Genomic DNA, 25,952 nt, shown 5'->3' with positions numbered 1-25,952 from the left:
ATGATAAAATTGTCAAGCGGGTTGTTAGAAATTGATAGCCCTATCTTGCAAAAACAATCTAGCAAGTCATCTTTTAGATGTCTCCCTCAACTTAGTTATCTTGTTTTGCAGATTAATCAATACCTTAAGTTGTATGCTCGCTCTGGTATTCTTCCTAGCAAGCTTTATCAAGGAAAGGCTGCTGAGGTTGGTCATAACGTAGAATAACCATTCCTTTGATGGTAACAAGAAGAAAGAAACCAAGTAACGAGCAAGAACAGGAAGATGAAGAACCATGACTTCGTTTTCTAGGATTAGGAAGTTGCAGAATCAAGAGATGAAAAGAGGAAAAAGAGAAATTCATTGTGATTTGGCGAAATGATGCAAATTTCGTGCAAAGGAAGAAATGAAGATCAAAAGTCTTGAAATCATTAATGGAGGAGCCAACTTTTTGCGTAACCAATGAGATGGGGGGAGCGGCCGTTCGCGTTGTGGGAAGGTTAGGAGTATTATGGGAAAGCCACAAAAAATCAGTCTAGATATGTAGTAGGTTGAGTAAATGAGTTAAATATGTAAATGAGCCTCCCATTTGACCTAGTTTTGTGATTTTCCCTTTATGTATTTCTAGTGACTATATTGAAAAAAAAATGTTTAATTTAATTTTTTTTATTATATATATATATAATATATATAATCATTCCGCTTTTATATTTTTTTTATAGTTTGATTGATTTCCGGCTTTGGGGTGAATTTGATTCATCCCAGTGGTCTTATTGGCGGACATAATACGTTCGTCAATGTATAATGCGTGGAGTCAGATATTCTCTGACTCCACTGCTCGATCGTGGGACGGAGAATATCACCCCCCCCCCCATTCACCTTTGTGACACGAGGACAGACATGTCTGCCTCAATTTCATTTAAATTAAGAGTATCAATAATTTTTATATTTGTTACTATGTGATAAATTTAATTTTAGCAGTAAGGGAAAGAAATGAAGGATCGGTACTAGTGGTCGGCCTGTATGAAAGGTGTGTTGCTCAGTCCTCCTTTCATAAAAGCGGCTGACTTTATATCCGCCTTCTTGAAAGGCAGATTAGAGTTTTAGAATCTCCTTTTTCTCCATCTGCCAATTTGAATCGCGGATGAACATATACACCTAAGAGATCTATGGATGCAGCTAAAATCACCACATTTTCAGAAATACTTGGCATAAACGTTGAAATAGTTTGCGAATTACCACAAATGTGCTATTTTCCTGATTTGTTTATAAATCAGAAATATATTTTTAGCAGTACATCATTTTCGTCCCCTGAATCACAAGAAATGCTATTTTTTTTGTTACAGGCAAATCTAATGAATCATGGGCTGCACAAGTGGTTGGACCAGCTGTGGAAATCATAACTTCTTTTCTTCGGGCTGATTCGAGTTTAGTTTGTGATGGCGTTGGAAATAAATTGATGGAAAGGAACCTTTGGACCCAATATGTTGGGCTTAGCCCAAGTTATAATTTATGAAATAAAGCCCACTCAAGTGTCTTTATGTTTTTTCAAGTGAAAAACATCCCACATTGCTTTCAAAGCACTTGGTGGAGATGTTTATAAAGAAGGTCCTCACAAGCTTGGGGTGTGCCCCAAGGGGTACCCACTTTTGTGAAAGGGTGAGGACCTATCTCCTTGGTTGACCACCACACACGCGCGCTGTGGCTAGTGAAGAAGCAGGTTGGTTGAGAAGTCTGTTAGCTGAGATTCCCCTATGGGAAAAACCGATTCCAGCTGTATTGATCCACTGCGATAGTACCGCGGCTATTGCTAAGATTCAGAATCGTTATTACAACGATAAGAAACGACAGATACGTCGTAAGCACAGCATTATGAGAGAGCTACTCACTAAAGGAGCTGTTAGAGTGGATCACATACGCTCAGAAAAGAATTTAGCCGATCCTTTGACGAAAGGATTAGCTAGAGGGAAAGTCCATAATACGGCAAAGAGTATGGGACTTATGCCCCTACAGTGATGAGTTACACACAATGGTAACCCAACCTATGGACTGGAGATCCCAAGAAATAGGTTCAAAGGGTAATAACAAGTTGTGTTGTAATATGAGTCAGATCATGCAATTTGAAGCATGAATATCCTGAAGCGATTTGAGGTTGAGATAATAAAAACTCTTAATGAAGTCTATACTCCATTTGGAGTGAAGTACATAGCTACAGGAGTACTTTTGATAGACTCACCTATATGAATGTGGAAGTGAGGCCGCTTCCTATGAGTTTAGGGCAAAACTCTAGAGCATTCATTAAACCGGGATAGACGTTGTTAGACAAGGTGCCGCGGCCTAATCTCCCGGGCGGACCGGGGGGTGGACACCTCATGGCGACGTAAGCGCTGATTGGCGTCGAAAGCAACCAATCGTGGAATCAAGCTGCTCGGCAGGACCGGAGCTCGGAGTATGGAAGAGTCGCCACCCACGAATGGGAAAATGAACACCGAGCCCTTGCGGGAGACCGGTGAGGGTTCGAAAAACTTAGGTACGAGCCGAGAAGGCTAGCTCCTTTCTGGAGAAAGGCTACTAGGCACCCCGACATCGCCCGGTTATGAACCACCGGCCTCCTACTCAGCGTGTTAGGCGATAACGGACTAATCGCATATTTCTTTAAGTTTAAAATTCATTTGAAACCTTTTCTTTCTCGTTTTGAGCATATATTATTGAAAGCCATTTTGGCAAAGAATCACCCATTTACATCAGTTCAAAATACATAGGAGAGAGAGGGGGGAGAAGAAAGAATCGATTTGTTTACACTGTGATTTATGCTTCGTATTACACACTAACTCTAAACTAAACTCACTTCCCAAAAACGAGTTTATTTACATGGTTCGTACCTTAATCGTCGTTGAAACGATTTAAGGCTACTATATGCTGACACGGCTGGTCGCGGGACCTCACAGGACCGCACAAATTCGCCCCTAACGAATGGATGGGGACCCTTTGGCGCCTTACTATAAGGGGGAACTTACGCTAGCCTCTTTCGAGCGACGAATGGACTCTCGCTAGAGGTTTCGCGGAAATTACCCAAAAGGTTTGTAATAATGCTTATGAATGCATACGAAAAGAAATAATACTATCCGTCCCCGTTAAGGGCTTAATACACGCCTTCCGGAATCAAATTTCTCGCTTCCCCAGCAGAGTCGCCACTTGTTAGACAAGGTGTCGCGGCCTAATCTCCCGGGCGGACCGGGGGGTGGACACCTCATGGCGACGTAAGCAGTGATTGGCGCCGAAAGCAACCAATCGTAGAATCAAGCTGCTCGGCAGGACCGGAGCTCGGAGTATGGAAGAGTCGCCACCCACGAATGGGAAAATGAACACCGATCCCTTGCGGGAGACTGGTGAGGGTTCGGGAAACTTAGGTACGAGCCGAGAAGGCTAGATCCTTTCCGGAGAAAGGCTACTAGGCACCCCGACATCGCCTGGTTATGAACCACCGACCTCCTACTCAGCGTGTTAGGCGATAACGGACTAATCGCATATTTCTTTAAGTTTAAAATTCATTTGAAACGTTTTCTTTCTCGTTTTGAAAAACCGTTTTGAGCATATATTATTGAAAGCCATTTTGGCAAAGAATCACCCATTTACATCAGTTCAAAATACACAGGAGAGAGAGGGGGGAGAAGAAAGAATCGATTTGTTTACACTGTGATTTATGCTTCGTATTACACACTAACTCTAAACTAAACTCACTTCCCAAAAACGAGTTTATTTACATGGTTCGTACCTTAATCGCCGTTGAAACGATTTAGGTACGTTTCAAAACCCCGTGTAATGACGTTCACTCGAATCGCCGTTGGAACGACTCGAATGTTTGAAAATGTTGAGATAAAAGTTTTAACAAGAAAACGTGATTAAGCATACAAGTCAATTTATTTTTTTCAAAAACCATTTAGTTAGGAAAACAATTCAAAAAAAACTCTATTATTTACCATTAAAAGCAATTTTAATTACAAGGTTCGCTTAATTCGTCGTTGGAACGAATTAAGGTCATGATATTTTGGAAACAATTTAAAGATGTCAAGAAAACGTTATTTACACTTTGGGAACATCTAGAAAAGCTTTAATTTAAACCAATCAATTAAACTCTCTTTTTTGTGATTTATTTTCCCATTTTCACTCAATTAATCCTTACATGAATATAATTACCATAACTAACAAATTAAATCCAAATTCACCCAACCAAACATATTTAAAGAATATATACCTATAGGAAGGCCAAATGGAGAATAAATATACATATTTATACATATAAGTAAGAATGGTAAAATAGTAATAATATATATAGATCAAATATATGATAAGGAAAATAATAATACATATATAAGTGAAAATAAGGATAAAGCTAATTAAAATACACTTTGATTTTTATTTAAGAGAAAATGTGAGGATAGAGGATAAAATTCATAAATAAGAAAATCAACTCTAAATCAAAATAGTTTTGTACATAATAACATATAGAGAATAAGAGGATAAAATTCATAAAAAAATCAACTCTAAATCAAAATAGTTTCGTACATAATAACATATAGAGAATAAACTCTAAATCAAATTGATGAAAAGAAATGATATATAAACACATTAAATAAATATACGTACAAAGTATTTAAAAATAGCTTGAAAGTATCTATTACATAAATATACATATATATAAAGGACCAAAAGCCTAAAAGTTGAGAAGGAGGGACCAAAACAACATTTTTTACATTTCAGCAGCTTTACCGACGGAAAATCCGTCGGTAAACAGCTTTTAGTGACAGAAAACGTAAAATTACAGAACTGCTCCAACAGTTTCCAGATTTATTCAAAAGCTTTAGATTAGATCTATTATATCGTTTTGGACTTCCGAACTACAAAAAATGGATCATAGTCTATAACGGAGGTTCCTAAAACGACGTTTTTTATTTTAAAACGTTATTTTGAAATATTTTTTAAAAATTATAATTACAACGTTTTTAATTCCCGAACTACCTTTGAATCGGATCACGGTTCGTATTGGGATATTAAAACGAGGTTTTCTATTTCAAAACCAAAAACGAACGTTTATTTAATACGAGACAAAAATAAATAAATACGGGAAATTAAATAAGACGTGATAAATAAATAACTAAATAAATAAAAACTATATCCTAATGAAATAAGAAAATAAATTAAATGAGTAAATAAATTAAATAAATAAAACGAGTCTAGTCCTCGGATAATACCTTAAGTTCGATATTGACGGTTGAAGTTGGTTGATTCCACGAATCGTGCTTTTCCGATGTTTTTTGTATTTTTGGTAAAATTTTAACTTTTAGGAAATTCGGAATTTTTAGGAAAAAAAATGTTTTTTCCCAAAAAAATAACTTTCTCTCTCTAAAAAATGTCTTAGAGTGAGAAGGTCTCCAAAAAATCCCCCCCTCCAAAATGCATGGGGATCCGTGCCTTATATAGGAATGGATCCCCGGAAACTTTGGGCGACGCCCGATTAAAATTGGGCGTCGCCCGAAGTAGGTTGGGCTATCACCCAACACTAGTTGGGCGAACGCCCAACCTATGTTGGGCGTTCGCCCAACTATGTTGGGCGTTCGCTCAACCACGTTGGGCGTCCGCCCAACGAAGTTTGGGCGTTCGCCCACCGCTGTTGGGCGTTCGTCCAACGCCCGTTGGGTGTTCGCCCAACATCGTGGGGCGCTCGCCCAGAGGCTGCCGGGCGCGTGCGCCTAGCGGCCGTCGGGCGTACGCTCCGCGCTTTTGGGCGTGCGTGCCCAGCGGCCGTCGGACTTGCACCCCGCGCTATCGGACGTGCGTCCAACTGTCGTGGGGCACGCGACGACTGTCGCTAGGCGCTCGCACCACGTTGCTGAGCACTCGTGAGCCGTCCACTCGGCGATCGCGACTCCTACTGACCATTCGTTTTTGTTTTTTTTTTATTATACATTTTTTTCGCGTTAAAACTCCCGGAACCAACCGCTTCAACCGTCTTGTTTTAGGTTTTCGTCACAGGTCCTCCGACTCGGTGTCTATAAACGTGCATGGCCATAAACGCACGGGCTACTAGAACTACACTTTGAAAAGGTTATGGCGTGATATACATCAGAGATAGAGTTCAAGTCTACGAGTCACTCTAGTAAAATCTGAACTATACTCACTACGCAAAGGTTCAAATCGAAAGATACTTCTGTTTATGTCTGACCTTATGTAACTGCTCAGTAAAACGATTTCAAAAATTCTAGTGGGGGATTGTTGGGCTTAGCCCAAGTTATAATTTATGAAATAAAGCCCACTCAAGTGTCTTTATGTTTTTTCAAGTGAAAAACATCCCACATTGCTTTCAAAGCACTTGGTGGAGATGTTTATAAAGAAGGTCCTCACATGCTTGGGGTGTGCCCCAAGGGGTACCCACTTTTGTGAAAGGGTGAGGACCTATCTCCTTGGTTGACCACCACACACGCGCGCCGTCCGTCCGACCGAACCGAACCGGGCCGGGCATTATACATTTTACACCACACCAACCCAACCCGGCCCGGCCCGGTTCGGTTCGGTCGGACGGACGGCGCGCGTGTGTGGTGGTCAACCAAGGAGATAGGTCCTCACCCTTTCACAAAAGTGGGTACCCCTTGGGGCACACCCCAAGCATGTGAGGACCTTCTTTATAAACATCTCCACCAAGTGCTTTGAAAGCAATGTGGGATGTTTTTCACTTGAAAAAACATAAAGACACTTGAGTGGGCTTTATTTCATAAATTATAACTTGGGCTAAGCCCAACAATCCCCCACTAGAATTTTTGAAATCGTTTTACTGAGCAGTTACATAAGGTCAGACATAAACAGAAGTATCTTTCGATTTGAACCTTTGCGTAGTGAGTATAGTTCAGATTTTACTAGAGTGACTCGTAGACTTGAACTCTATCTCTGATGTATATCACGCCATAACCTTTTCAAAGTGTAGTTCTAGTAGCCCGTGCGTTTATGGCCATGCACGTTTATAGACACCGAGTCGGAGGACCTGTGACGAAAACCTAAAACAAGACGGTTGAAGCGGTTGGTTCCGGGAGTTTTAACGCGAAAAAAATGTATAATAAAAAAAAAACAAAAACGAATGGTCAGTAGGAGTCGCGATCGCCGAGTGGACGGCTCACGAGTGCTCAGCAACGTGGTGCGAGCGCCTAGCGACAGTCGTCGCGTGCCCCACGACAGTTGGACGCACGTCCGATAGCGCGGGGTGCAAGTCCGACGGCCGCTGGGCACGCACGCCCAAAAGCGCGGAGCGTACGCCCGACGGCCGCTAGGCGCACGCGCCCGGCAGCCTCTGGGCGAGCGCCCCACGATGTTGGGCGAACACCCAACGGGCGTTGGACGAACGCCCAACAGCGGTGGGCGAACGCCCAAACTTCGTTGGGCGGACGCCCAACGTGGTTGAGCGAACGCCCAACATAGTTGGGCGAACGCCCAACATAGGTTGGGCGTTCGCCCAACTAGTGTTGGGTGATAGCCCAACCTACTTCGGGCGACGCCCAATTTTAATCGGGCGTCGCCCAAAGTTTCCGGGGATCCATTCCTATATAAGGCACGGATCCCCATGCATTTTGGAGGGGGGGATTTTTTGGAGACCTTCTCACTCTAAGACATTTTTTAGAGAGAGAAAGTTATTTTTTTGGGAAAAAACATTTTTTTTCCTAAAAATTCCGAATTTCCTAAAAGTTAAAATTTTACCAAAAATACAAAAAACATCGGAAAAGCACGATTCGTGGAATCAACCAACTTCAACCGTCAATATCGAACTTAAGGTATTATCCGAGGACTAGACTCGTTTTATTTATTTAATTTATTTACTCATTTAATTTATTTTCTTATTTCATTAGGATATAGTTTTTATTTATTTAGTTATTTATTTATCACGTCTTATTTAATTTCCCGTATTTATTTATTTTTGTCTCGTATTAAATAAACGTTCGTTTTTGGTTTTGAAATAGAAAACCTCGTTTTAATATCCCAATACGAACCGTGATCCGATTCAAAGGTAGTTCGGGAATTAAAAACGTTGTAATTATAATTTTTAAAAAATATTTCAAAATAACGTTTTAAAATAAAAAACGTCGTTTTAGGAACCTCCGTTATAGACTATGATCCATTTTTTGTAGTTCGGAAGTCCAAAACGATATAATAGATCTAATCTAAAGCTTTTGAATAAATCTGGAAACTGTTGGAGCAGTTCTGTAATTTTACGTTTTCTGTCACTAAAAGCTGTTTACCGACGGATTTTCCGTCGGTAAAGCTGCTGAAATGTAAAAAATGTTGTTTTGGTCCCTCCTTCTCAACTTTTAGGCTTTTGGTCCTTTATATATATATGTATATTTATGTAATAGATACTTTCAAGCTATTTTTAAATACTTTGTACGTATATTTATTTAATGTGTTTATATATCATTTCTTTTCATCAATTTGATTTAGAGTTTATTCTCTATATGTTATTATGTACGAAACTATTTTGATTTAGAGTTGATTTTTTTATGAATTTTATCCTCTTATTCTCTATATGTTATTATGTACAAAACTATTTTGATTTAGAGTTGATTTTCTTATTTATGAATTTTATCCTCTATCCTCACATTTTCTCTTAAATAAAAATCAAAGTGTATTTTAATTAGCTTTATCCTTATTTTCACTTATATATGTATTATTATTTTCCTTATCATATATTTGATCTATATATATTATTACTATTTTACCATTCTTACTTATATGTATAAATATGTATATTTATTCTCCATTTGGCCTTCCTATAGGTATATATTCTTTAAATATGTTTGGTTGGGTGAATTTGGATTTAATTTGTTAGTTATGGTAATTATATTCATGTAAGGATTAATTGAGTGAAAATGGGAAAATAAATCACAAAAAAGAGAGTTTAATTGATTGGTTTAAATTAAAGCTTTTCTAGATGTTCCCAAAGTGTAAATAACGTTTTCTTGACATCTTTAAATTGTTTCCAAAATATCATGACCTTAATTCGTTCCAACGACGAATTAAGCGAACCTTGTAATTAAAATTGCTTTTAATGGTAAATAATAGAGTTTTTTTTGAATTGTTTTCCTAACTAAATGGTTTTTGAAAAAAATAAATTGACTTGTATGCTTAATCACGTTTTCTTGTTAAAACTTTTATCTCAACATTTTCAAACATTCGAGTCGTTCCAACGGCGATTCGAGTGAACGTCATTACACGGGGTTTTGAAACGTACCTAAATCGTTTCAACGGCGATTAAGGTACGAACCATGTAAATAAACTCGTTTTTGGGAAGTGAGTTTAGTTTAGAGTTAGTGTGTAATACGAAGCATAAATCACAGTGTAAACAAATCGATTCTTTCTTCTCCCCCCTCTCTCTCCTGTGTATTTTGAACTGATGTAAATGGGTGATTCTTTGCCAAAATGGCTTTCAATAATATATGCTCAAAACGGTTTTTCAAAACGAGAAAGAAAACGTTTCAAATGAATTTTAAACTTAAAGAAATATGCGATTAGTCCGTTATCGCCTAACACGCTGAGTAGGAGGTCGGTGGTTCATAACCAGGCGATGTCGGGGTGCCTAGTAGCCTTTCTCCGGAAAGGATCTAGCCTTCTCGGCTCGTACCTAAGTTTCCCGAACCCTCACCAGTCTCCCGCAAGGGATCGGTGTTCATTTTCCCATTCGTGGGTGGCGACTCTTCCATACTCCGAGCTCCGGTCCTGCCGAGCAGCTTGATTCTACGATTGGTTGCTTTCGGCGCCAATCACTGCTTACGTCGCCATGAGGTGTCCACCCCCCGGTCCGCCCGGGAGATTAGGCCGCGACACCTTGTCTAACAAGTGGCGACTCTGCTGGGGAAGCGAGAAATTTGATTCCGGAAGGCGTGTATTAAGCCCTTAACGGGGACGGATAGTATTATTTCTTTTCGTATGCATTCATAAGCATTATTACAAACCTTTTGGGTAATTTCCGCGAAACCTCTAGCGAGAGTCCATTCGTCGCTCGAAAGAGGCTAGCGTAAGTTCCCCCTTATAGTAAGGCGCCAAAGGGTCCCCATCCATTCGTTAGGGGCGAATTTGTGCGGTCCTGTGAGGTCCCGCGACCAGCCGTGTCAGCATATAGTAGCCTTAAATCGTTTCAACGACGATTAAGGTACGAACCATGTAAATAAACTCGTTTTTGGGAAGTGAGTTTAGTTTAGAGTTAGTGTGTAATACGAAGCATAAATCACAGTGTAAACAAATCGATTCTTTCTTCTCCCCCCTCTCTCTCCTATGTATTTTGAACTGATGTAAATGGGTGATTCTTTGCCAAAATGGCTTTCAATAATATATGCTCAAAACGAGAAAGAAAAGGTTTCAAATGAATTTTAAACTTAAAGAAATATGCGATTAGTCCGTTATCGCCTAACACGCTGAGTAGGAGGCCGGTGGTTCATAACCGGGCGATGTCGGGGTGCCTAGTAGCCTTTCTCCAGAAAGGAGCTAGCCTTCTCGGCTCGTACCTAAGTTTTTCGAACCCTCACCGGTCTCCCGCAAGGGCTCGGTGTTCATTTTCCCATTCGTGGGTGGCGACTCTTCCATACTCCGAGCTCCGGTCCTGCCGAGCAGCTTGATTCCACGATTGGTTGCTTTCGACGCCAATCAGCGCTTACGTCGCCATGAGGTGTCCACCCCCCGGTCCGCCCGGGAGATTAGGCCGCGGCACCTTGTCTAACAACGTCTATCCCGGTTTAATGAATGCTCTAGAGTTTTGCCCTAAACTCATAGGAAGCGGCCTCACTTCCACATTCATATAGGTGAGTCTATCAAAAGTACTCCTGTAGCTATGTACTTCACTCCAAATGGAGTATAGACTTCATTAAGAGTTTTTATTATCTCAACCTCAAATCGCTTCAGGATATTCATGCTTCAAATTGCATGATCTGACTCATATTACAACACAACTTGTTATTACCCTTTGAACCTATTTCTTGGGATCTCCAGTCCATAGGTTGGGTTACCATTGTGTGTAACTCATCACTGTAGGGGCATAAGTCCCATACTCTTTGCCGTATTATGGACTTTCCCTCTAGCTAATCCTTTCGTCAAAGGATCGGCTAAATTCTTTTCTGAGCGTATGTGATCCACTCTAACAGCTCCTTTAGTGAGTAGCTCTCTCATAATGCTGTGCTTACGACGTATCTGTCGTTTCTTATCGTTGTAATAACGATTCTGAATCTTAGCAATAGCCGCGGTACTATCGCAGTGGATCAATACAGCTGGAATCGGTTTTTCCCATAGGGGAATCTCAGCTAACAGACTTCTCAACCAACCTGCTTCTTCACTAGCCACAGCGCGCGTGTGTGGTGGTCAACCAAGGAGATAGGTCCTCACCCTTTCACAAAAGTGGGTACCCCTTGGGGCACACCCCAAGCTTGTGAGGACCTTCTTTATAAACATCTCCACCAAGTGCTTTGAAAGCAATGTGGGATGTTTTTCACTTGAAAAAACATAAAGACACTTGAGTGGGCTTTATTTCATAAATTATAACTTGGGCTAAGCCCAACATATTGGGTCCAAAGGTTCCTTTCCATCAATTTATTTCCAACGCCATCACAAACTAAACTCGAATCAGCCCGAAGAAAAGAAGTTATGATTTCCACAGCTGGTCCAACCACTTGTGCAGCCCATGATTCATTAGATTTGCCTGTAACAAAAAAAATAGCATTTCTTGTGATTCAGGGGACGAAAATGATGTACTGCTAAAAATATATTTCTGATTTATAAACAAATCAGGAAAATAGCACATTTGTGGTAATTCGCAAACTATTTCAACGTTTATGCCAAGTATTTCTGAAAATGTGGTGATTTTAGCTGCATCCATAGATCTCTTAGGTGTATATGTTCATCCGCGATTCAAATTGGCAGATGGAGAAAAAGGAGATTCTAAAACTCTAATCTGCCTTTCAAGAAGGCGGATATAAAGTCAGCCGCTTTTATGAAAGGAGGACTGAGCAACACACCTTTCATACAGGCCGACCACTAGTACCGATCCTTCATTTCTTTCCCTTACTGCTAAAATTAAATTTATCACATAGTAACAAATATAAAAATTATTGATACTCTTAATTTAAATGAAATTGAGGCCGACATGTCTGTCCTCGTGTCACAAAGGTGAATGGGGGGGGGTGATATTCTCCGTCCCACGATCGAGCAGTGGAGTCAGAGAATATCTGACTCCACGCATTATACATTGACGAACGTATTATGTCCGCCAATAAGACCACTGGGATGAATCAAATTCACCCCAAAGCCGGAAATCAATCAAACTATAAAAAAAATATAAAAGCGGAATGATTATATATATTATATATATATATAATAAAAAAAATTAAATTAAACATTTTTTTTTCAATATAGTCACTAGAAATACATAAAGGGAAAATCACAAAACTAGGTCAAATGGGAGGCTCATTTACATATTTAACTCATTTACTCAACCTACTACATATCTAGACTGATTTTTTGTGGCTTTCCCATAATACTCCTAACCTTCCCACAACGCGAACGGCCGCTCCCCCCATCTCATTGGTTACGCAAAAAGTTGGCTCCTCCATTAATGATTTCAAGACTTTTGATCTTCATTTCTTCCTTTGCACGAAATTTGCATCATTTCGCCAAATCACAATGAATTTCTCTTTTTCCTCTTTTCATCTCTTGATTCTGCAACTTCCTAATCCTAGAAAACGAAGTCATGGTTCTTCATCTTCCTGTTCTTGCTCGTTACTTGGTTTCTTTCTTCTTGTTACCATCAAAGGAATGGTTATTCTACGTTATGACCAACCTCAGCAGCCTTTCCTTGATAAAGCTTGCTAGGAAGAATACCAGAGCGAGCATACAACTTAAGGTATTGATTAATCTGCAAAACAAGATAACTAAGTTGAGGGAGACATCTAAAAGATGACTTGCTAGATTGTTTTTGCAAGATAGGGCTATCAATTTCTAACAACCCGCTTGACAATTTTATCATTTTTGTCTCTTTTATATCACATATAATCACATGGAATACATAGATCAAGTAACACGATTATGGAAAAATAACCCGTTTTGACACCCTCATTGCAAGATAACTCCATTTTTCATAAAAACGAAGTGAATTGTGCCCAGAAATTAGTGTTCTTGAATATTGAATCAGCATATACTTAATTGAATGTCAATGAAAAACGAAATCAACACAAACCCATAACTTGAATTTGTGTTTAATTAGATTCAAATGATATCATCACATATCATCAACGACACTTATTGCTACTGAGATTGAAAGCTTTTTTTTAATCATAATTTATCAGCTCAACCAGTACAAACGTGTTATGATTTGTGATTTCGGATGGTATGGTTTTCACAGTAACGTGATGTCATGGCTTTTAGATTCACTCTATAAATTGTTTTGTAAAAAGGTTACGAAAGTTTGTTAAAAACAAAGGTTACGAAAGTTTGTTAGCTTCCAACACTGTCGAGATTGGTTGTAAATGTCACACTTGGGTAGTTGATTACTAATAGCTTTAAAGAGATGCATGTAGTCTAAAATGGAAAAAAAAGTTCAAATATTGCCTATTATAAAACTATAGAAGATAGTTTTATTTAGTCAAAAATAAAGTAAGCATAGTGTCTATCATATTAGAAGAAAAAACAACATAATTTGCGGGTTAAAACTTGTTTCTTTTACATGCATAGTATTAGAAAAAAAAATACATATGGTTTCACTTTCACACATATTTACAAGTATAAATTAATGTATTATTTTTTCGAAAAAAATGATACTCTTTAAATTGTTTTTATTTTTAAAAAAATCAATACAAATCAATAGAGTTTTTATGTGGAAGCAATTTCTCATAATATAAAAAAATTGACCACTAAAAATTTTTTGAGGAAAATAAAATTGGTCATAATTTTTTTATGCGCTTCGTTTTAAGTGTTTCTATTTTCATTAATTGGACATTAAGTTATTCATACAAAAAGAATTGGACATTCAGTTGAAGAAACTTAAACGTTATAGAAGAGTGATTGATTAAATATTATTTTGAAGAAACTGAAACGTAATTAATTTGAAAAAACTGAAATGTTAATGAGACAAATGATAAAAGAATTAATAAAAATGTTGACTTGATTGTTTGACATGTCAGCAAATTTGCTAGTCAAAAGTTTTAGTGTTGATTTGATTGTTTGACACCTCACCAAATATAAAAGATAAATACCAATTAAGGTTAATTTAAGTGGTTAAGAGCCTTAAGTTTTGATTTTGATTTCGAGTTCGAGTTCTAACAGAAAGCTTTACTTGGGAGGTGTCTGACGAGTCTCCAACCGAGAAATCAGATAAACTGTAAAAAAAATAATATAAAAGCGTAATGATGCAACTTCTATATATATATAATAAAATAAATTACACATTTCCAGATGTTTTTGAGAATCATTGAACTTGACTTTGAAGCATTGGTGGAATAAAACCTTACCAATGCTGTAATTTTTTGACATGACAACTCAATCTTTAGATACAATTTGTTTTAAACAATCGATCCGTTTGACACAATTATTATTATTATATATTGTCACAAAAATAAATAAATGTACATTACAAAATTATGACAAAATAATCCATTTTAACGCATCTTGCTCTTGAACTTGGTCCCAAAAGTCGTTGATCTCCTGAACATATAGAAGACCATGTTAGTCCTCGAACCATACTTAAAATAACTTATTCACCGCTTAAATTTGTTTACAATAACTTATTAACCACCTAAACCTTAAGTAATATATATTTCAATTTGTTTAAATCCTCTATTTTTTGCAATGTAGATGCATGGGATAAATGTCAGTTTAACCAAGTTTAAAGATTAATGAAACACTTATAACCAATTGTAGATTCATGAGATAAATGTGACATTTACAATCAATCTCGGCAGTGTTGGAAGCTACCAAACTTTCGTATAGTAAATTACAAATTAAGAAAAAGAAAATTAGAAAAATATATAGTTATTCGAATTTGAGATTTGGAATAAAGAAATGGATTAAATGGGAGATTTGAAAATAATAGTGAAGTGGGGTTTTTACATTTTAGTTTTTATTACTTATACTTGTTTTGTAAGATATTATACTTATATGATTAAAATCGGTTGTCCCCATTTGAATGTCTCATTCCTGTCTTCCATTTATTTTATCACATGCCTCAATTTAATCCTAATTAGCACCTAGTTATAGTTTAACTCTAGACTTTCCCTCAGCATGTTTTCTTTAAGAAAAATTAACATTAATAGAGTTGGAATTATAATTAAGTACTCATTAAAATGAATTCATACATCTAATAAAATAAATGGGGGATAGGGAAGGGGACACTCAAATGCAGACAACAGATTTCAATCCATATTACTTTTTTGAATAAAAAGCGGAACATGTACACTGAGGAACAGTATGAATTATGTTGACACCGAAATAGAGGTGGCAAAAGTATATACAACCCGGTTGCATATATAATTTTAATGTTTGGGGTTAGCTTAGTAGGTAATATGATATTTTTGGGTTGACACAAGAATTGTTTAGACACCAGCATAATTCTACGGCTAAAATTAATTAATTTTTTTTAAAAGTTGGTCAAATAAAAAAAAATCAATTCCATTTAATTGATATAGCAAGAATTCTTCCTTTTTTTTTGTTTTTTTTGCAATTATTTTCTATTCTCCTTGCTTTTTTTGCCATTACTTTCTGTTCTCCCCTTTTGTGCTCATTTATGTGCTAATCCCTGTTATTTTGGCTTATAAAGAAGAATTCACAGAGAACTTTGATTCCAAATACATTTGATCTAACAATTGTATAATTAGTGTAATTTTTGTTATCTGTTATTTTAAGAATTCAGATATCACATTTAAAACAATCGAAATTAACCAAATGCAAGAACAATCCAACATTAATACAAAATATTAAGGATTACAACTGCTGTAGAAAATACTTTTATGCACACCTTTGGAAAAGGGAGCAATAACAATTACGTTTTATTGAATAATCTAGAAACTCTTAAAAATGAAAAATTCTACTGTGCTTCGGGATCAAAGAGTTGAAAGGGGGCGATGGAGGAACATTACTACGCTGAGACGGGCCGGATGGAGGAACTGGTGCTTTAGCAATTAGCAATCCAAAACTCAACTTACGTGAGTAATTGTCAAGGAGCTTAGCATTTCTTGATGATAGAAGATATGGTGTTTTCTCAACAACACTTCCTTGAGCCAGACAGATGCTTAAAATCATCAACAAAACTACCACAGATCCGTTTCTGCTAATCATATGTATGTTCTATAATTCACTGCACCAGGTTTATTTCAATTTACAGACCAATTGACCACACTCTGATAGCAGTAAAACATTTCAATAAAATATTTTTTCAATCGCCAAACCAGACCAGACCCTGAATTCCAAAATTATTTAGAACAAATAACTCAACAAATGGGGCTGCCAGGAATCGAACCCATGACCACTTGGTCACACTGGCTCTGATTCCATGTCATGAAACCGTTTTAGCTAATAGCTCAAGCTGATAGTTAAAGGTCCACTTCATATTAATAGCGGACAAGGATTTAATAGATTATTTTAAATTAGGGATCTAATTAACGTTTAATGTATATGTTAGGAACTTAATCAAACCTTAACCCTTATTATTATTGTATATGTTAGGAACTTAATCAAACCTTAACCCTTATTATTATTAGGTAAACGTATAAAAATATAATGTGATTTCAAGATTTGCAAGCACAACGTCAAATAAAAAATCCCTACTAAGCCAAGTGTAGAACAAACAAACCCTACTGATGTCTAAATTAGTTATATGGGCTGACAAAGGCCGTGTGGTTTTAGGTTAATAAGTAGAAATTTTTAAAGAACTCAAGAACAACAATTAGAAGAGATTTGTTACAAGGGTTCGGTTGGAAAAATTGCAAAAAGACGTTAAAACCAGCTTATAACGCAGGTTGAAGATTATAAGGCCTCAATTGAAAAAATTAGACTAAATGTTCCACTCTCACTATTATAAATATTCAAAAGTTTTTTTTATGGTAGGAATATTCAAATTTTAAAGTATATAATAGATGTTTATGTTAAAAAATTAGAATTATTATATATATATATATATATATTCTGTTTTATTTAATATTTTAGATAAAATTAAATTAAAAAATTATTTTTTTATTGTGACAGAATGAGTAAAATAGTCTCTAAAACCGTCAATGCACTATGCTGAAATAATTTTCGTCTCGCATTCTGTCAAGCATAATAGCAGGAATTCTCCCACCTGTTCATTTTGACCTAAAATTTCATTATGTATCAACTTTCGTCTCAAGCTTTCCACGTAACCCTTAGTGATTGAATTCCATCAACAACTTGTGACGGAAATAATTTCGTCACAAAATACCATTTTTGACAATTTTCTAATAGTGTACGTTTGAATATCGATTTAGCCTTCAACTTGATATTTAGTGTTGAATCGTTCCAAAATAACACGTGTCAGACGACAGTAAGCCTCGTGATAGTTTTATTTTCTTCTGGATGATAATTAAAAACCATCATCTGAAGCTGTTTTTTGGCATAGTGTATCTTTAATTTATTTCTAGTGTCAACAAAGTCATATGATCTGATCTGATGCAAAGTTTGGAAAACTGACGTGGAAAGTTAGTTATGAGTCGAATTTTCTACATCATCAAGTATTGCTTCTAATTTATGCTATGGTGGAACACCAAAAAACAAGTATAAAAACTTTAAGAACTATGCATATAAGAAAAAATGAATGATTATTTTTTTCCGAATTGCCGAAAATTCCTACAGAAGCATGGTATTGTTGTTATTGCAAGTGCAATTGTGGTACTAAAGGGCCTAATGATCAGACTGGGTCAAAGTTGGCTTGTGACGCGCCAAATCATTAAGTACTAAAATAATCTTTTTGTTTTGTTAAAGAATTTGATGTTCATTGAAATCGAAAAGCTAAACTATAGGGACAAATTATTTCCACTATATTTTAGCTTTAAAAAACATCAAATTCTTTAACAAAACAAAAGGACCAAGAGAATTGCCGTTAAGAAAAAACCATATCCTCTCTCATCAAGAAATGGTAGCTAAAACAAGACTACTCAAGTAAATTGCGTTTTGGAATACTATCCGCAAAAGTACCATCTTTTGCATCTAATCGCTCCCATCATAGTAATATTAATCCAAGTCCACTCCTCTTGTTCCTTTCATTCTAAAGAGTTGTTTAAATTATTCATTAAAATATGAAGTGTTAGATCTAATTGATTCTTGCCTGTATTAGCTAGAGTGACATGAACAAATTTTTCTTCTTGGATTTTGAAATCAAATAGTGGTTGCAGAGAAACGGTTTATAACTTTGCAACCAATTTAGTGGTTGCAAATATTGCCACCATAAAGCTAGATATGGTTTCAAAGATATACCTATATGGCCCCTCAACTTTGGTGTTTGTGACATGATGACCCCTTAACTTCAAAATTGGACATAAAACTTTGTGAACTTTGACTTATACTAACATAAAATTCCATATGCGCATTGACCAATGTAAATGTCAATTGACTGCGTGAAATGTTGGTGTTTCACACTCCTTTACTAATGATGGCCCCTAAATGTTTAGGTTACTAGCACGATGACCAATCAAAAAGTGATTTGTTGGTATTTCACGTGGTTAAATGGTATTTACACTTGTAAGAGGACTTTTATGTTAGTATATGTCAAAATTCACGGACTTCTATGTCTGGATTTGAAGTTCAGGACCATCATCCCCTTAGTAACGCCAAAGTTGAGGAGCCATGAGTGCAAATTTACCCTAATTATATGTGATATAAATGCAATAAGAATTATTGTGTCAAACAAGTCGCGTCAAATGGGTTATCTCTGTAAATCGTGTTGTCATGTCATATATTGACAGAACTGGGGTCGGATTGACAATTGCAGATTCCGTTACTGTTTCATTTGTGTTGATGCTGCTATCCCGGTATTCCATCAGTACGTTGGACAAAGCGTAGATAGCATGATCAATGCTGGATTACTCAGTGAAGTTAATGAAATTTTCAATCCTTATGCTGTTTGCACTCGAGGTTTGCGGCAAGCGATCGGCGTAAGGGAGTTTGAGGATTTTCTGAAACTTCACCTCTTGAAAAACAGGATTCATAAGGCAAGTGATTCTAGCAATGAATGGTGCGAAATGGTGTCAGCAAACAATAACGAGATGCTAAAAGATAATGCGAGGGAGATGTTGTTTTCCTCCGATGATAAACTCAAGAATGTTTTAGTTGAAACAATTGAGAAAGTGAATTTGAACACCTGAAGGTTTGTTGGTCGTCAAGTAAGTTCACATGTCAGATTTTAGGTTTTAATTATTTTATACAAATTCGTTTTATTTATTTATTTATCTGGATTCTGCTCCAGTCCCAATCAATAATAAATGTGGAATCTTTAATAAGAGAAGCATTTTCCTTTTACAGAAGAGGAGACTTAGTCGGCTTCGAACATTGTTTGGATGGAATATACAATATGTTGATTCTACTGAATCCATTTCAAGTACAGCCTTTCTTTTTCCTATTTGTTTATAGGGAAAATGACACATTTGCGGTGGTTATCCATGGTATTTCCAGAACTAGAGGAGATGGGAAAATATTTCTGGCTTTGGGGTGAATTTGATCATCTCATTGGTATTATTGGCGGACATAATACATTCATCAATATAATAATGTGTGGAGTCAGATAATCTCTGACTCCACTGCTCAAGCGGGTGGAGGAGAATATCTTCCCCCCATTTGCCTTTGCGACAGGCGCACCCTATAATATAAACTTAATTTCATTTAAATTAAAAGTATCAATTACATAATAAATTTTTATTTTTGTTATGGGAAAAAAAATTAAACTTTAGCAGTAAGGAAAAGAAATGAAGAAGGAAGTGGAGGATCGGTACAGTCCGCCTTTCATACAAGCGGCTGAGTTTATATGGCCTTCTTGAAGGGCGGATTATAGTTTTAGAATCTCCTTTTTCTCCATCTGCCAATTTGAATCATGGACGAATATACACGCCTAAGAGACTGATGGGTGAAGCTAAAAACACCAGATTTTCAGAAATACTTTTAACTCTGCCATAACCGAAGAAATAGTTTGCTAATAACCATAAATGTGTCATTTTCCCAATTTGTTTATAAATCAGATATATATTTTTAGCATTAAATCATTTTCTTGCCCTGAATCACATAAGTGGCTATTTTGTTTTTGTTACAGGCAAATCAGATGAATCATGGGCTGCACAAGTGGTTGGACCAGCTGTGGAAATCATAACTTCTTTTCTTCAGGGTGATTCGAGTTCAGTTTGTGACAGCATTGGAAAGAAATTGATCGAAAGGAACCTTTGGACCCAATATGTGTGTAAGGTCAGCATTTTGAAGTTTATTCGTGTTATATGATTTATATATTCCACGTGATGACAAAAATGCTAATTGTGTGCATCTCAGATTTTCTAACTCTTTTAGCATGAAGGTTCGAAGTCTTAATTCGTTCTTTTTTCTTTTTATTGGCAGGCTTGCAGTAACCAGGTTCTTAGAGGAGCTTACTAGTGGGAACAACATAAACAGGGTCGAAGCCATCGAAAACGTGTTTCTTCGATTCGAAAGTCACAAGGAGCGAATCCTTCAGCTGTATCTAATGACTGAGTTCGAGGATCTGGATTGATGAAATCGAATGCTCTCAACGGCTTCCATTCATGATTCGTGTATAGAATGAAAAGCTAGCTGATCGAGGAAGGTACGAAACAGAAGACTTACATTTAGTATCATATAATATATAATTACTTTTTTGGTAATGGAAAATGTGCTCAATAGATGAGAAAAGAGGAACTAATTGAAAACCATAAGTTTGGAGCTTTCTTTACAAAGATTGCATGACGTTATTTTCTTTCAGTAAAATCACTAAATTTTATATTTTATTTCACTAAAGTGTGTCTACGCAATTCGTGTACCAAAAGAAGAACTAATAGATCTCCCGCCAAACTTATTGAGTGTTTGAATTGCTTTGTCTAATGCCTGATTACTAATCTGACTTTCTTTCTATCTCCCAAATTGTTATAATTGCTATCAATTGATAATCGAGGTTTTTTCGTTGTTCCTTCGAAAAGGAGAGTTTCTGATATAGGAGCATCCTTTAAGAAGGATTTAGCTCCAGATTTATATCCAATCACATATCATCAACCACACTTATTTCTACTGAGATTGAAAGCTTTTTTTTAATCATAATTTATCAGCTCAACCAGTACAAACATGTTATGATTTGTGATTTCGGATGGTTTTCACAATAACGTGATGTCATGGCTTTTAGATTCACTCTATAAATTATTTTGTAAAAAGGTTAAGAAAGTTTGTTAGCTTCCAACACTGTCGAGATTGGTTGTAAATGTCACACTTGGGTAGTTGATTACTAATAGCTTTAAAGAGATGCATGTAGTCTAAAATGGAAAAAAAAGTTCAAATATTGCCTATTATAAAACTATAGAAGATAGTTTTAGTTACCAGAAAAATACATAAAACCATGTTGAGCAATGCATATCTAATATAATTGTAATTATGTATATATAATATATCATCCAATGGTGAAAACACACAAAGTAAGGTTTACTTTGTCAAAAATAAAGTAAGCATAGTGTCTATCATATTAGAAGAAAAAACAGCATAATTTGATGGTTAAAACTTGTTTCTTTTACATGCATCTAGTATTAGAAAAAAAAATATATATGGTTTCACTTTCACACATATTTACAAGTATAAATTAATGTATTATTTTTTCGAAAAAAATGATATTCTTTACATTGTTTTTATTTTTAAAAAAATCAATACAAATGAATAGAGTTTTTATGTGGAAACAATTTCTCATAATATAAAAAAATTGACCACTAAACATTTTTTGAGGAAAATAAAATTGGTCACAATTTTTTTAAGCGCTCCCTTTTAAGTGTTTTTATTTTCATTAATTGGACATTAAGTTATTCATAAAAAAAAATTGGACATTAAGTTGAAGAAACTTAAACGTTATAGAAGAGTGATTGATTAAATATTATTTTGAAGAAACTTGAACGTAATTAATTTGAAAAAACTGAAATGTTAATGAGACAAATATAAAAGAATTAATAAAAATATTGATTTGATTGTTTGACATGTCAGCAAATTTGCTAGTCAAAAGTTTTAGTGTTGATTTGATTGTTTGACACCTCACCAAATATAAAAGCTGAATGTCAATTAAGGTTAACTTAAGTGGTTAAGAGCCTTAAGTTTTGATTTTGATTTCGAGTTCGAGTTCTAACAGAAAGCTTTAATTGGGAGGTGCCTGACGAGTCTCGAACCAAAAAATCAGATAAACTGTAAAAAAAAATAATATAAAAGCGTAATGATGCAACTTCTATATATATAATAAAATAAATTACACATTTCTAGATGTTTTTGAGAATCATTGAACTTGACTTTGAAGCATTGGTGGAATAAAACCTTAACAATGCTGTAATTTTTTGATATGACAACTCAATCTTTAGATACAATTCGTTTTAAACAATCGATCTGTTTGACACAATTATTATTATTATATATTGTCACAAAAATACATAAATGTACATTACGAAATTATGTCAAGATAATCCATTTTGACGCATCTTGCTCTTGAACTTGGTCCCAAAAGTCGTTGATCTCCTGAACATATAAAAGACCATGTTAGTCCTCGAACCATACTTAAAATAACTTATTCACCCCTTAAATTTGTTTACAATAACTTATTAACCACCTAAACCTTAAGTAATATATATTTCAATTTGTTGAAATCCTCTCTTTTTTGCAACGTAGATGCATGGGATAAATGTCAGTTTAACCAAGTTTAAAGATTAATGAAATACTTATAACCAATTGTAGATTCATGAGATAAATGTGACATTTACAATCAATCGAGGCAGTGTTGGAAGCTACCAAAATTTCGTAACCTTTTTATGAAACAATTTACAAAGTGAATCTAAAAGCCAAGACATCGCCTGTGAAAACCATCCGATATCACTATGTGTTTTTGAATCACAAGCAAAGACTTTTTCTATAATCGTATATTATATATGATAATTGGACTTTAAAATACATATACAAATCAATCTTCTTTTTGTATTGAATTCCTTGAAAAAAGCATTTATTTTGTTAGGTTTTTAATAAAAACTTTTTATACATATTGTCTTTCTACTTGGGCTAAAGAATGTTGGACGAAGAAGACTTAGGGGGTGTTTGGTAGCTGCTTTTCGACCTCTTGTTTGCCTTTTTACTTTGAAAAGGAGAGTTTAAGGTGTTTGGTTAGACACCTTCTGTTTGCCTTTTGTAGCCGAAAAGTAGCTTTTTATAAAAGCAGGGAATCCCTGCTTTTTGGAACAGCAGCCTTTTCAAACAGCAAATAGCAAACCGTAACAGCAAACAGCAGGTAAACCAAACGGACCCTTAGTTGTTTTGGGCTTTTAAAACTTCTATTTAGGTTTTTTTTTTAAAACAAGGTAAATTTTAGGGGAAAAGTACAAAAATAAACCTTGTGGTTACATCTGTTTTCGAACAACACTCATGTGGTTTAAAAGTTTACAAAGTGGTACCTTGAGGTTCATTCCGTTAGCAAACACATACCAAATTGACTAACGGTGTTAAAAGTCAAAGGAAAAAGAGTTACTTTAGTCCTTATATTTATTTATTTTATAAATTAACCTCCTTTATTATCTAATTATCACAAACAAACCCCAAAATAAAAAATAAAAATAAAAACACTTAAAAATGGAGCGTATAAAAAATTAGTGGCGAATTATTTTTCCTTAAAAAATGTTTACTCGTCAATTTTTTATATTGTTGAGAATTATTTCCAGACAAAAACACTATTCATTTGTAGTGATTTTAAAAGAAACAACAATGTAAAGATTATTACTTCTTTTTCAAGAAAATAATACATTAATTTGTACTTATAAATATGTGTGAAAGTGGAACCATATATTTTTTTTTCTAATATTAGATTTGTGTGGAAGAAACAAGTTTTAACCCGCAAATTATGCTCTCTTTTTTCTAATATTTGGTAAATTGCTCAACATGGTTTTATGTATTTTTCAAGTGACTAAAACTATCTATAGTTTTATATTTGAACTTTTTTTCCATTTTAGACTGCATGCACCTCCTTAAAGCTTATTAGTAATCAACTACCCGACTGTGATACTTATGTATTTCAACCAATCTCGATAGTGTTGGAAGCTACCAAAATTTCGTAACCTTTTTACGAAACAATTTAACAATGGATCTAAAAGCCATGATTCACATTAATGTGAAAACTACCTGAAATCACAACCCATAACATGTTTCTACTAGTTGAGCTGATAAATTATAGTAAGTGTCGATAATGCATATGCAATTACGTATAAATCTGGAGCTAAATCCTTCTTCTTAGAGGATGCTCCTATATCAGATACACTAATTTACGAAACAACAAAAAAACCTCAATTGTCAGTTGATACCGATTATGATTTTGGGAGATAGAAAGAAAGTCGGATTAAGAATCAGGCATTAGACAAAGCAAGTCAAACACTCAATAAGTTTGACGGAAGATCTATTAGTTCATCTTTTGCTACACGAATTACGTCACACTTTACATAAATAAAATAAAAAATCTATTGATTTTATTGAAAGAAAATAGCGTTCTACAACCTTCGTAAAGAAAGGCACAAACTTGTTGTCTTTCAATTAGTTCCCTTTTTTTCATCTATTGAGCACATTTTCTATTACCAATACATGATACTAAATGCAAGTCTCTGTTTCTTACCTTCCTCGATCAGCTAGCTTTTCATTCTATACACAAATTGTGAATGGAAGTCGTTGAGAGCATTCGAGTTCATTGATCCAGATCCTCGAACTCAGTCATTAGATACAGCTGAACGATTCGCTCCTCGTGACTTTCGAATTGAAGAAAGTGGTTTTCGATGGCTTCGACCCAGTTTATGTTGTTCCCACTCGTGAGCTCCTCTAAGAACCCGGTCACTGCAAGCCTGCTAATAAAAAGAGAAAATGACGAATTCAGACTTCGAACCTTTTGAGACGCACACAATTAACATTTCTGTGTGCACGTGGAATATATAAATCACATAACACGAATAAACTTCAAGATGCTGACCTTACACACATATTGTGTTGAATCACGAACTCATAAAATAGGAACAGACCGAACAAAAATTAAATGGGCAGAGTCGCGGACAATGTCGCTTTCTTTAAGACGTTCGCGGAACTGCCGGAAATTAACAAACAGTATGAACTTCGGTCGCCTCCAGGATAAAACAGCCCTCTTAATTACGATTTTGTATTGCACCGTACAAAAATCGTTTCTATAATACACTCTCTGTAACTTGCTCAGTTTTTGTAATCGTAAAGGAGAAAGAATGAATTCAAATTGTGATTTTCTGTGAGCCAGACTCACCTATTTATACAGGAAGGAAAGAGCTGTTGAGCTCTGATTACATGGAGAAGTTGAAGGAGGAAAATCAGGAAGACTGGGTTGGTGAAGACACGTTCAGAGCAAAAGAGACGTTATTAATAACGTTCACAAAGACTGAATCAGAATGTAAATAATTAAATAAAAAAATTATTTCCAAAATTAATAAAAAATAATAATAAAAATATTATTAATTTTTTTTAATAAAAAAATATACATTTTACACCACACCAACCCAACCCGGCCCAGCCCGGTTCGGTCGGACGGACGGCGCGCGTGTGTGGTGGTCAACCAAGGAGATAGGTCCTCACCCTTTCACAAAAGTGGGTACCCCTTGGGGCACACCCCAAGCATGTGAGGACCTTCTTTATAAACATCTCCACCAAGTGCTTTGAAAGCAATGTGGGAT

At 35.7% G+C, this 25,952-nt stretch overlaps 1 pseudogene; it reads left to right on the top strand.

Moving 5' to 3' along the window:
* On the top strand, positions 1 to 20,733 carry LOC136222505 (tRNA dimethylallyltransferase 2-like; annotated as a pseudogene).
* Positions 20,734 to 25,952: the final 5,219 nt, after the last annotated feature.

The sequence above is a fragment of the Euphorbia lathyris genome, chromosome 3, assembly GCF_963576675.1.
Source record: "Euphorbia lathyris chromosome 3, ddEupLath1.1, whole genome shotgun sequence".
NCBI lineage: Eukaryota > Viridiplantae > Streptophyta > Magnoliopsida > Malpighiales > Euphorbiaceae > Euphorbia > Euphorbia lathyris.
This window is presented reverse-complemented; position numbering and strand designations above follow the sequence as displayed.